Source organism: Danio rerio, chromosome 19 (assembly GCF_052040795.2).
Source record: "Danio rerio strain M-AB ecotype USA chromosome 19, GRCz13ab, whole genome shotgun sequence".
Classification (NCBI taxonomy): Eukaryota; Metazoa; Chordata; class Actinopteri; order Cypriniformes; family Danionidae; genus Danio; species Danio rerio.
In genome coordinates, this window is record NC_141039.2 from 37824991 (window position 1) to 37838776 (window position 13786).

At 36.4% G+C, this 13786-nt stretch overlaps 1 protein-coding gene across 4 annotated transcripts in view; it reads right to left on the reverse strand.

Moving 5' to 3' along the window:
- The window catches only part of col8a2 (collagen, type VIII, alpha 2), a 200222-nt gene that overhangs the window by 161583 nt on the left and 24853 nt on the right, over window positions 1-13786 (reverse strand). For 3 of the 4 annotated variants that reach the window (XM_087295070.2, XM_088651412.1, XM_088651411.1), the window contains one exon: window positions 12448-12556. The gene's annotated coding sequence lies outside the window, so the exon portion shown is untranslated. Of the gene's footprint in view, window positions 1-12447; window positions 12687-13786 lie in introns of all 4 variants that reach the window. The other variant, XM_088651413.1, reaches the window with a different exon arrangement.

Here is a 13786-nt window from a genome sequence, read left to right on the forward strand (position 1 = left end):
ACATTGTTAACGCTAGAAACTATGCATGTAATTGACCAATTTTAACAAATAAAAATACTTACAGGTTGTAGCTCACAATTCAGAGTTTTGTCGGTTGTAGGAGTTTTAAGCTGAATCCAGCACTAAATTGGGAGACATTCTGGAAGCTTTCCTTAGTCAAATACTGGCTATATATTTTTTATAATTCTCTGGAACATAATTAAAATTAAACTGTAAGCACTTCTCTCTTTGTGTCGTGTCCTTTGGATGCCCAAATATAGAAACAGAACATGTTTGGACGGCATTTTAGCTTTTCTGCTATGACATTACAGCGCCTCTAGCCACGTCCCTTCAGGGTGTATGTGCGTGGTGAATGCGCATAACCAGAAGCATTTGTAATCTCACTAGCCCCGATGTATTTTTTTTGTGGTCTAAAGTTTGTTCGCTGTAGGCTTTGCTAAGCTAATTCTGTAAAACGCCAATGTCTCTCTTTGGATTGAACTTTGAGCATATTACATTCAGAGATGTTATTTATGTTCACATAGCTACATTACTCAAGAAATAAAACTTAACATATGATTTCGTAGGGGACCATTTCTTTAAAATGCCAAGTTGTGGTATCAAAACGTAAAGAGGTGTGTTTAACTAACTTATTAGATAGTAACAATGCATATTTAATTAATATTTTAAATTCTCTGAACATTTCATTAAACAATTCACCATGTCTCTGTTTAAAATGATCGGCTGTGCTTGAAATTTTGCCTTGACAAGCTGCGCTGATTATATGGTATTTGTTATCTGACAAAAGGTGGCCATTTTGCTTGTGATGCTGAATTTTGCTAAAGCTCAACATGAAAGAGGCACTTCCTGAACCCATCTGTTGAAAGAGAAAAGGTAAGTAAGTAGATATTTAAATGCTTACATACATGTTTCTTAATTCATATACACACAGGGGCGACATGAAGGTGCAGTGGGTATCGGTGTTGCCTCACAGCAAGAAGGTTGCTGGTTCGAGTCTTGGCTGGGTCAGTTGGCATTTATGTGTGGAGTTTGCATGTTTTCCCCGTGTTGGGGTGGGTTTCCTCGAAGTGCTCCGGTTTAAAAACTAAAGGTTACGAAACACCAACATTGTGCGGCTAAATATTAACTTCGATATAAACAGCCCTGGGGGGTAAGTAAGTAAAGACTATTAAAGCTGAAAAAAAAGATAGTTTAGTCTATTAGCCATTTTAAATTATCTGTACTTAAACAATTAAGTTATCTGTAAATTCAATGAAGAGACCTCAATTAATTGAGTTGCCGATTTCCTATTACTCAAAGGAATGGTACAGTTCTCAAACTATACTCAAACTTTACAATGTACAGTAAATGTAACAAGGAAAGTGGAAACATGTTACCCAAAAAATGCCATTCTTTAAAGTCTGCGTGAAATCTAAATGTACACAACAGTTTGTACAATTTCTACCATAAAACTTCTATGCATGCACAGGCTTATAGGTCACCTGCTCTGTGCACTTCTGTCATTAATTACATGGCGCAAGAGACAATAAACTTGCTTCTGAGCATTTTAAATTCTCAGTGTCAATCTAAGCTGTGATGCTGCAGCGTGTTTTTGGAGACCCTCGTCAACCCCAGCTCCACCTGTGTTAAGATCTGCTACGAAGGTTACATATATGTTATGTTTGCAGCAACAGCGTGTTATATTCTCAGATGGCATGTCTGTGAATATACTGGCAGTAGCAGGTCTTGGTACTTGCTCTGCCATAATAATTAAAGCAGCAGCAGCAGCATAGCAGATCTATTCCGCCAAGACCAAACACATCAAAGATTCCATATACATATTCATTACCATACTAAATCCCAACAGTGGTCATGACAGAAATCCATTAATCAATTAATTATCAGCATACTGAAATAAAAGTCTCAGCAACTTCCGGTTCATACTGTCTTTAATGTTGTCTACTGTCGTTTTGTATTGTACTAATAAACCCAACTGATTATTTACACTGTATGGGCTGTAATAAATAGATTTCTTGATCTTTTGTGATTTTTTTTCCATGTTAAACTTTGGCCCATCCACTTGTTTTTTTTTTATTATTCAAGAAAGCAGCTCTAACATTTCCCTAAACATCTTCTTTGGTGTTCCACAGTAGAAAAAAAGGCAACCAGTGTTAGTGTGAGAGAAATGTGCCTGTTACGCTAAACACAATCCAATCCAAATCTCAATTCAGGGGCAGTTTAGTGGACCTGTACGCCAGCCAGCCATTTTTGGAATGCAGCATGGATATAAGATACTGTAGGCCCAGGTTAGAAATTCAAATATCCGAAGGAATGCTAATTACAGTGGAAATCAAACACCATCAATTATAGAGTTTCAGGCATTACTTGTCTTTCCCTCTTTCCCTCAAAAAGCTGTTCCTCATCCAGCCATCTCTTCCGGCCATTCTTTTATGATGGGAACAGACTTAAAAACAGGATAAAATTCATGAATTACACCAAATTTGTTCGCTATATCATCATATATTTCATCAGCGTTTACAAATATTATTAGGCGTGGGAGAAGAAATGAGTTGGAATGTCCCTGATAATAACCACGGCTGTAGGAATAATAAACAGATTATTATTGATGAAAGGAGAAACAATAATTCTTCAACTCAAATGCGCTTTTGGACACACATATTTTGAATATTTAAGTCATCTGTTGGGTCTGTTCGACAACACTGTTGTACCACAGTGTCACAGAGACCAAACACTGAATCCCTGACCTCTGCTGCAGTGAATTCCAACAAGATTTACTCTACATAGACGACACACACACATCCCTCTCTTATGCACAGCTATTTGGCAAACTAATGACTGCTAACAAGCTAGTTTATTTTCTCAGTACATGTCTTTTTGCTTGACCACAGAATACTGAGTCCAGCTCTTAATAGAAATATCTGTTGTTGTAACCTGCTGGATTTATCGAAGAGAAAAATGAATAAAAAAACATGCTAGATCTGGAGCAAAAATGCTAGGGGTGTCAAAATTTCTATGGTGCATTGCGATGCAGACTGGGATGATTTGGCATCCATTTAGTAACAGAACATAACCGATTATGATGTTCTTTTGGCACAGAGGGATCCAGCAAATAGCATACTATGGAGAGTGTAATGCATAATAACAATAATACAGAATATACACTACCTGACAAAAGTCTTGTCACCGATCCCAGTTGTAAAATCAACAAATAACTTGACTTCTAGTTGGTCATTTGGAAAAGTGGCAGAAGGTGGATTTTTCAAATGAATCATATGTTGAACTGCATCCCAAATACTGCAGAAGACCTATTGGAACCCGCATGGACAAAAGATTCTCACAGAAATTTGGCCAGCTTGGTGAAAGAAAAAACATGGTTTGGGGTTACATTCAGTATGCGGGCATGCGAGAGATCTGCAGAGTGGATGGCAACAACAAAAGCCTGAGGTATCAAGACATTTGTGCTGCCCATTACATTACAAACCACAAGAGAGGGCAAATTCTTCAGCAGGATAGCGCTCCTTCTCATACTTCACCCTTCACATCAAAGTTTCTAAAGGCAAAGAAGGTCAAGGTGCTCCAGGATTGGCCAGCACAGTCACCAGACATGAACATTATTGAGCATGTCTGGGATAAGATGAAGAGGGTGGCATTGAAAATATTTCCAAAAAATCTTGATGAATTCTGGGAGTCCTGCAAGAACGCTTTCTTTGCCATTCCAGATGGCTTCAATAATAAGTTACTTAAGTCATTGTAGACATGCCTTTGCAGTCTTCCAAGCTCATGGGAGTCACACAATATTAATTTTTTTTCCACTGCATCATTACTATATTCTATACTGTACATTATTTGTTTAGCGACAAGACTTTTGTCTAAGCAAAGTCAGACCTTACTGTCCTAATTAATTAAAAAACAAGGCATGATCATATTTTCTTTTTGGTAAAATAAGCGTAATCTAGAGGCCTTTGACTTTCATATTATCCACTTCTGATACCAAATGATCAACTAGAAGTCAAGTTATTATTTGTTTTTCCTAAACAAGGATAGGCAACAAGACTACTAGTGCACAAAAAATACAGAAGCATATTACTATGGCATGTGAGGTGAGAAGTGTGTGCGAGTTGCATACTCTGACGAGGGAGGCAGTATATATGTGTAATTAAAAATGCTTTAATTATTTTAAAAACGTGCCCCTATTTCAAAGTTTGCTAGTAGCCTGGGACATTTATTCACGGACTCTAAAGGTGTCATGGCATGGTCAATAAAGATATCAAATTGTGAACAGTGTAGGTTCACACCCTACGAAATGCATTAAAAATATAACTGACTAAATGAAAATGTAGAACTAAATTATGCTCAAATCATGTTTGCATAGAAGGATAAGGCTGATCAACTAGTTTGTTTAATGTTTTATTATCAGACTTTGGCTTGAATTGATAAAAGACAACACATACTGTCCTACTGTGTGTACAATTACTGTAGATTGAAGAAGTATCTGAAAGTGAAACTTAGATATGATAATGAACATTTTGTTAAATGACATATGCTGTACACAGCAGACCAGTCACAACAGACTAGGCCTAACTACTCAAAACTCAAAGTAGAATAAATTGAGTTATTGAGAGGGGTCTGGCTGCAGACTCGGTGCAGTGCAATCTGAGCTGCATCCAATACTTTTTAATGCCCTCACCTAACCCTGTCCCTAACCCTACCCAACACAGTGACGTCACTCACTGCATTGAGTGTAAAGTGTCTGACATTGCATCGCTGAATCAGAGTCAAAAAGAGCTTTATTGCTAGGTATGTTCGCACATACGAGGAATTTGTTTTCGTGACAGAGCATCTACAGTGCAATTAAATTACAGAGACAGGACAAAATAACAGATATATATATATATATAAAGCAGTAAGTAGTGAATGCAAATATACAAATAGACAAGTGTATGTAGAGCTATATAACTAAATACAATGTTATATGTGCAGCTGAGTGATGCAATCTCAGTTTGCATTATAAAGACTGCATCCAGATACTATTGGAATTATTAGTCTTCCTGAGTTATTAGCCCCCCTCAATATTTTAACACATTTCTAAACATAATCATTTTGTTAATAATTAACTGATAATAATTAACTAAAGTCTGCTTTGTCTATGGTAATTAGTCTACCAAAATGTAAGTGTATATTCCATGCAAGCTGAATGGTCAGTTCTTGTCATGTGATGCGCTGTTCGCTCATCGTGGCATACATACAACTGGGTACGTCTGAAAGGCGTGAGCGTGTCACGCAGCTTGTACACGCAAGCCCCACACCTCCATTGGAAAAAAAAGAACTTGCGCAAACTTTAGAAAAGACGGCCCCTAAAAGGCTGCCATCATTTGCGAACTCCAGCTGTTGATTTTCTTGCACAGACATGGTGGATTCACCTAATTTGATGACAAATTGGTTGTGGATCTATTCCTCGGCAGTTTGCGAGTCCTTCACTGGGCACTTCCCCTTAGCAAAGAAATTTTCCAAAGATGTCTGTTTCTCACTTATTTTGTTGCTTGGGGTTAGATTTAGGCGCTCAAGTGACCGAGATGTGAAGCGAGAAAATACAGCCATTTTTCAAAATAAAAGATTTTTCAAAACAAAAGATCATTCAGACTCAAATTCTAAATAAAAAGTTAATAATTAATGATTTCTTGTGCGGCCCGGTACCAATTGATCCACAAACCGGTCTCGGCCCATCGACCGGTGGTTGAGGACCACTGCTGTAGACAATCTAAAAAAACATATTGCTTAAGATGACCTTAAAATGATTTTAAAAATATTTATAACTGCTTTTATTCTAGCCGAAATAAAGCAAATAAGACTTTCTCCAGAAGAAAATATATTATCAGACAAACTGTGAAAAATTCCTTGCTCTGTTAAACATCATTTGGAAAATATTTGAAAATGAAATAAAAAAACAACAACACAGGAGGGCTAATAACACAGGGCTAATAATTTTAACTTCAACTGTAAGTTATACATGCATATTATACAAATGTTGTGTAATGCGTGTAAACCTATTGCATGTGACCTCCAAAACAAAACCAGGACCCTTTAAATTAGCATAATGATGGAACTTTAATGATGTTTGGTTAACAGAAAAATATGTGGGAGTATTGGATTCTTTCTCAGACCTTCTACTGGGTTTATACAAGCAGCAAAAGTGTATGCGAGGCTGGTGTAGATTTCAGAGTGCGCAGAGGTTGAGCAAACGTCTAGGCTAGTCGGTGATGGGAGAATACTTTATGAGTCCTCTCTGCCTAGCTCTTATCGGTCATCATCTTTGCATGCTAAATCAACCGTCTGTCTGTGAGAATAGAAATACTGTGCGGAAGAGACGCATTAACGGGCGCTCTCCAAGCCCCGCCAACTGTCACTAAGCGTTTTTGTCAGAGCCATGCTTTAACACCGTACTGCCGACCTCCATTTCCTGTTTCCTGCCCCTAGAGGGCTTAAACACAATCTGAGGAAATCATTCCGCATCAGCCCTGGAGAGGAAGGTGTTCGTTTAAACAAGAAGCCCAGGCACATGTGAGTACTTTGGGGTTCGAGGAAAAAGCCCCCCCACCAATGTGTTAAAAACTAAGCAAATTATGCATGCTACCCATAATGCACATATGGAAGACAGCAGGACAAGCTGAGAATCATTCATGGGGTTGTATAACTATGCTCTGTTTAACTATGCTCTGATTGATTGTCTTGATTTGTGACTGTTCACTGTGTGATGAGATGACGACCCATTCCTTGCATGCACTTATCAAGAAAGGAAGAAAATTGAGGTTCAAAGTAAAAGTTCTGCAACTCATATAAAACCATAAAGTGGAAATGTCTGACTCTAAACAAGTCTCAATTACAATAAATGATAAAGCAACAAGCCTAAATGACTTAGAAACAATGTCAGCTTTTTTTTTTTTAATGTGGCTGATTTTCTGAGGATATATGACAATCATGACACTATATCCATTGCCTCTTTTTATGCATCAAGTGTCTAAAGTAAATTTTTTCATTGTCTGTTCTTCTTGTTGAAACATTCGACTGCACCATAAACAAAATTTAGCTCACTACATATATATATATATATATATATATATATATATATATATATATATATATATATACACATACACATACATACATATATATACATATATATATATATATATATATATATATATATATATATATATGTAAATGTAAATATATATATATATATATATATATATATATATATATATATATATATATATATATATATATATATATATGTATGTATATATATATATATATATATATATATATATATATATATATATATATATATATATATATATATATATATATATATGTATGTATGTATGTATGTATGTATATACACAGCAAAATATGGGGACCCAAAACAACTCTATGGGTGTTAATTTCAACACTTTGAAAGTGTCTCATGGGGTCCACTCAAAACAGAGTTAAATCAACACTTTCAAAAGGGTTGGCATATTGACACCGAAGTAAGGGTTAATTTTAACTCTGGGCAGAGTTAAAAAATGTAACTATATTTAACACCGCCCGGTGTAATATATTATTTTATTCAACTCTCTTGAGTGTAAATATGGTAAAAAAACTCAAATAGACCGTAAATTACAAAAGAAAAAACATTTTATTTGAAATAATTCACCACTTCAACAATTCATTCAATTTTTAAAATGCAACAATGTCAAATATGCTTTAAATGTTTTATTAGTACAGACAGCATCAACAAAATATGTATGACCAGTGCTCAAAAAGGCTGTTTTAGTCCTTTGGTCCAAACTTGATGTTTCATCAGAGCAATTTGAAAGTTCAATATACAGTATCGTCACTCATAGTTTTCTTCTGAACGCATAGTTTTCTTCTGAAATTACATTTTAAACAACTTGGCGTGCAAATCTTTCACTTCTGGTGTTTCCTTGGTCCTCCATATCAAACACAGCAGTTTAAATGAAGGTATAAATGCTGGAAACTTGTGTAAAAACAAACTGGAGCTAGGAAATCTCATCAAGCATGTCCTGTGAATGAAGTGCTTCCCAGCCACAGGATGACCTTTTTATCCATGACGATGTACAGTAGTAGCTGCTGATCGCTCGTCTGATGGTTCCTGATGCACGGATATAGGGTGATGCTCTTCTAAGAACTATCTTCTAAGAAGATAAATGTTTGAAAACAAATTGCAATCAAATTCTATGATATATTTAAAAGAACATTTAAAGTAAATAAAACATTCAAGAAATCTAAACTCACCTTTTGAAAATCTTCATGATGATCCACAACTTGACTCTCCCAGCTGGTTGAGGTGACAGGATATGGAAAAGTAGAAAAAACACATACATCACTGTTGGATCTCCAAAAACAATTAGGTTAACCACTATGACTAGAACTGAAAAAACAGGCAGCTGTCTGTCCAGAATCCTCAATTTAACACAACACTTGGAGCAAAATTTAGAGGAGCTTAAAATCTTTTATATCATTTAGTGATGCTGACTTCCCCAAAATATTGGCCACAGTGTAAAATATATTCATAAACTTAAAGTTTTCTGTAAGCGTGTGAGTGTGTGTGTTTGTGTGTGTTTGTGTGTGTGTGTGTGTGTGCGTGCGTGCGTGCGTGCGTGCGTGCGTGTTTCTTTACCAGATTCAACTTGTTAGGCCCTTTCAGGTCCAGTATTGACGCCACCTTTCCTGGAGTCTAGCAGATGTTTCAGGTCCAAATATAATCTAAAATATAAGGATACGCAGAAGAGGAAAAGTGCAAAGCAAAGAGCAAAACATTATTTAAGTAACAGTTCACCCACAATACAAAACTTATCACCTTCATGTCATTCATTATTCTTTAATGCTCTAATACCCTCTCAGCTTATTGTGAAACAAATACAGAACTTTATCAAACATACCTTCATTATTATCACCACATATGACCAAGAAGGTGTGCTTGGTCATTTCACCAACTCTGGAAATACACCATCCGTCTCTAATCAGCCACCGTCACAGGGTCTTGTGTTATTGTATAGAGAACTGTGGCTGTTAAAAAACAACAAAACATTAGTATCTAACACATATGCATAACCTTCAGATAAAAAGGAGAGATGAACATCACAAAGTATGCCTCACACTTTTTCAGATATCTTTTGATTCAGATGTTGATTATTGATAATAAATCTACAAATCAAACCTGTATAATCATTAGGCTGCTCAAATATGAATCAGTTGATTAATTTTACAGACAGGTGGCTGTTTACAACGCACTAAATTGTCTTTAATAAAACGGAAATGTTGTGTACATTACATGCTAAGTTTAGCCTAGTTTTAAGCACAATATCATGCGGTAGAAAAAGCTTGACTAAGATGTTCCTGACTACATAAATAGCCTAACTTACTAACGTCAGACATCCCGAGCTGGGAAAAGTCATTTTCGGGGGATACAGAGTTGATTTGCGGGAGGTAGCGGGAGAGATGAGTACCTGAAGAGCGGTGGGGTGAGTTGCGCGCGACGTACCTAAAGAGCGGTGGGGGTGACTTGCGCGCGACGTCCCTGAAGAGCTGGGAGGGATGCGGTGGAGAGGGGTGTGCAAAGTGTTTAATGACCGGGCGGGAGACGCGCGATTTCCGGGAGATTATCATTCATTTGCGGACATCTACTTGGGCATCTGGGAGTCTCTGTGCATTTGCGGGATAACGTTAACGTTAGTCCCGCAACTTCCGGGAGACTTTTGTAACGTCAAATGTCTGAGAAAGTGCAAACGCGGTCATTTAAAGACATTAATGTTAACATTCCGACTTTAATGGTTGTCAACACTTAATATAATTCAAGCGTACGTTATCACGCGAGTCTATGGACTAAGTAACGGTATACGTTATGGACGGCCACGAATGAACCAGTTTAAAAGGGCTGCGGTGTTTAAAATAACCAAATTAACGTACACGAATAACAAACAATCATATGTTTTAGTCAGGAAGCCTTTTACAAGTAAGCATAAGTTCATTTACTCACCAGATATGTTTTAGAAACTCCAGAGCTTATGGAAACCGTCGTGTGTTGCCGTTAGCATCCGGGCAGAGTAGGCTAGGCTGCTCCGGGGATTCCCTCGCTAGTTTGCTTCGAATTAAAGGAGAAGTGTCGATTTTATTTTACAGATGGGTAACAACGCACAAAATGGCATTAAGCGTGACAGAAATGTGTTGAACATGTACATTTGATGTTTTTATGCACTAAGTATGCGTGAGCATATATAAAACATTCTTGAAAAGAAGTGAATAGTAATGCAGTTAAGCTAGATACACAAACGACCATGAATGAACCGCAGAAGTTTAAAATTGTCACTCCATTCTAAAGTTATTAACTAAACAATATGTTTACAACTGTATTTCCTTAAAGAAAGTCAGTAAAATACCAACATTTAGGTAGTTTGACTCACCAATTGCTGTTCTAAACTTCAGATGGAAAATGGCGTCTGGAAAATTCTTCAGTGACTGGGGCTGCATGAATTCCCGGATGTTGGAAATAACACCACCAAGTGTAAAAAAGATAACTCCTTGATTTCGCACTGAATAAAATCAATTCTAACTCTTATTATATTTATTTATCAAAATCTAACTCTTTAACGTCAACACTTTACTCTGAAATGCTTCAACACCGAGAATTTAACTCTGATGAATTTGCTGTGTATATAAAAGTAAAGGCAGTTCAGTATCAGATGTTTGTACCATTAATACAATACCAATAAAGACAATATATCACAGCAAACTATTAAAAATGTCAACAAAAGGCACTTTTTAAAAAACTATTCAACATTAAATGTTGCTGAAGGAAAGATCAAGGCCCCATGATGCAATTCAAACGCACACATAAATGAGAGAAAAAAGCATGAATCACAAAATATGGAAAACTGCTAAATTACCAATATTTTTTACAGTGTGAGTTTAAAGCCAGAGGCTTGTGGTCCGGTATAACAATGCTCTCACATGTCACTCATCTTTTATAGGTGCAGCTGACCTCTAAATAAATCATCACACATTCATGCGCCATGAAGCATGGGACTAGTGCAGGAAATCAAAGCAAAGGGCAAAACTTGATGATGACAGACTCAAAGAGGCCTCAGACTAAAACATACATTCAACGTCTGCTACCATGGTTACCCTTCAATGAGCTGCCATAAAAACTGAGAAAGATCCCTTTGAATAAAATACACAACATCCGAAGTGGCCTTTGATTTATATCGCAGACTGATTCGAATCAAACTTGCTGTTTCATTCCCATGTTTAGGAGTCTGCTAGTCTATGGCGTGCTTAATGGTAAAAGATGATGTGAGATAATTAAACTGGTATGCAGGCTTGTTTGAGGTCCTATATCTGGCAGGGCTTGTTAGAATGGGCCCCTCTCTTAGATGCATAAATATGTTCCCATGTCCCATGGGTCAATTTGGTACCATTGACCTATAATGCTCACAGGTATGTATATTTACTTCCCTCATAAATCCAAGTACTTTAAAATCCCAGGAGTCTGAAACAAACTTCATTTGTTCCATTTAGCTAGAGTAGAATCTATAGAACAATACTAGAGAAGATATGCTGTAAGAAATTGCCACTAGAATCACAAGGCAACAAACCTGAAAAAATATGAAGGGGTTGAGTGAGTTCTAAAGTCAGAATACTTAAAATATTTTTAATAATGTGGAAAAAGTCACCATGATTCCATCACGCAACATTTAAAACCACTTAAACACGTAGGCTTTTCTAGAAGTTATGAAAAGGTTTCTGGGAATCTGCACCATCCTCAGGACTTACGTCTGACCACACAATATTTTTCAGATTTGCTTTGTTTAATTTGAATTCTGTGATGAAATTAGATTAGAGAATCAGTGGTAATGATATCACATAAATCTAGAAATCTGCAACACATGCTCGCAATCAGAATGTGCACTTTCAACAGAATAAGACTAAATAAATAACTGAACAAATAAATAAACCTTGAGATTTATGAACAGCACTGTCAGAAAAAAAGATGCTTAGCTTGTAACAAAACTTATAAGAATGAGAGCTTTATAAACATAAGCTGATTTTATTCTTTGTAACACTGTCCATGTCCAAGGGCAGGTTTAATGTTGAACTCTCATAACTCTTGCATTTGAACAGCAACACATCCTAATATCTCGGCATTGTACAACATGACAATATTACTTTTAAAGATTATATTTTAATTTCTAACATCCTTGACAATTAGCTTAAATGTAGAGTGGATGAAAAAAAATCTGTATTGTGAAAGGTCATACTGTTTAAACGTATATTTTACATTAGATAAGTTAACCTAGACTTGAAGTATTAAAGCATGTACAAATACCTTAGCATACATGATGCAAGTATGATGTGTTAGGGTCTTCCCGCACTAGACATGATTACCTTGAACCGAGCCCTGGTGTGATTGTCCCCCTGTCCACTCCCCCAACAGCCTGCACTTACAGTGCATTTTCACGTTCCGAGCCCAAGCAACTTTGCATCATCGATGTGACTGTTAGAAAAAACAGGAAGAGAAGCACTCTTTAGTTATATTGTTGTGTATTATTTTGAGTCAATTAGGATGCAGTAGCATAACAAATCCACCACTTTTGAACCCATGCATTTACTTAAACGTCTATATGCTGCAATTATTAGGAGGTTTGCTGAAGATGGCAGCTGATGTGTAGTAATCATACGTTCACAACACAGCGGCGAGAGCGTCAAAGTAGCTGTAAGTCATTCATTTTCAATGAGAGCATTTGGCGATAAGCGGCAAGGAGCAGCGCGGCGCGTCTTTACAGGTGTGGGTGTCGAGGAGGGTTGAAATCAAGTTAACTTTATGGTAATGAGCTATAACACGATTTGGCGGCAAGCAATCAGAATGTAGAAGTCCACTGCTTGAAAGAAATCCAGAGAACACAGTCACTGGGAACTTTGGTTCCGACCACAGTTGTTCCCAAGGGTTTGATTATTGCGGTCGCCGGATTTCCAATAATTTGCAGCATTTTCTTACAGGAATATACATTAAAAGGTTACTGGCGAGTTATTGATATGCATTATTGTTATATGTATTTTTCTTTAAAAAGCGGGAATCTCATGCGACAGTACAAAACAGTTTTGCTGCTTGAGGATATTTCAGACATATTGACATAGAGGATAATTAAGTGGGGCAAAGCCACACCACACGCAACTTGATCTTCCATTGTTTTTTTCTTCATATATATATATAAACAAATATATATATATATATATATATATATATATATATATATATATATATATATATATATATATATATATATTTTTTTTTTTTTTTTTTTTCTCCCCCTTTTTCAAAACAGTTTAGAACAAAACAAACAAACATTTTTAAAGGAACATGGAAACAAAAAAGACACAATACAAGTCACTGAGGTCACTGAACAAAATTTATTTTACATTCGTATTTATCAGTGTCAAGGATCAAAAGGCTCCAAACATATATCTAGTAAAAGCACCACAATGAAATTAAAACAATACATTTCTTCTCAACCATTTGTTCCAGTATGCAGAAATTTTATAGGCTTGTTGTCTCAAGGCAAATGTCAGTACTTCCATGTCCTACACCTCTTTAACAATATCATACCATTCGCCTACAGGTGGAGTATCTTCCTTGAGCCATTTCTTTGTAATTGCCTTTTTGCTAGTTGTTAGTAGAGTGTTAAGAAGATATACATATTTTTTGGTATTTCTGCAGAGTAACTTA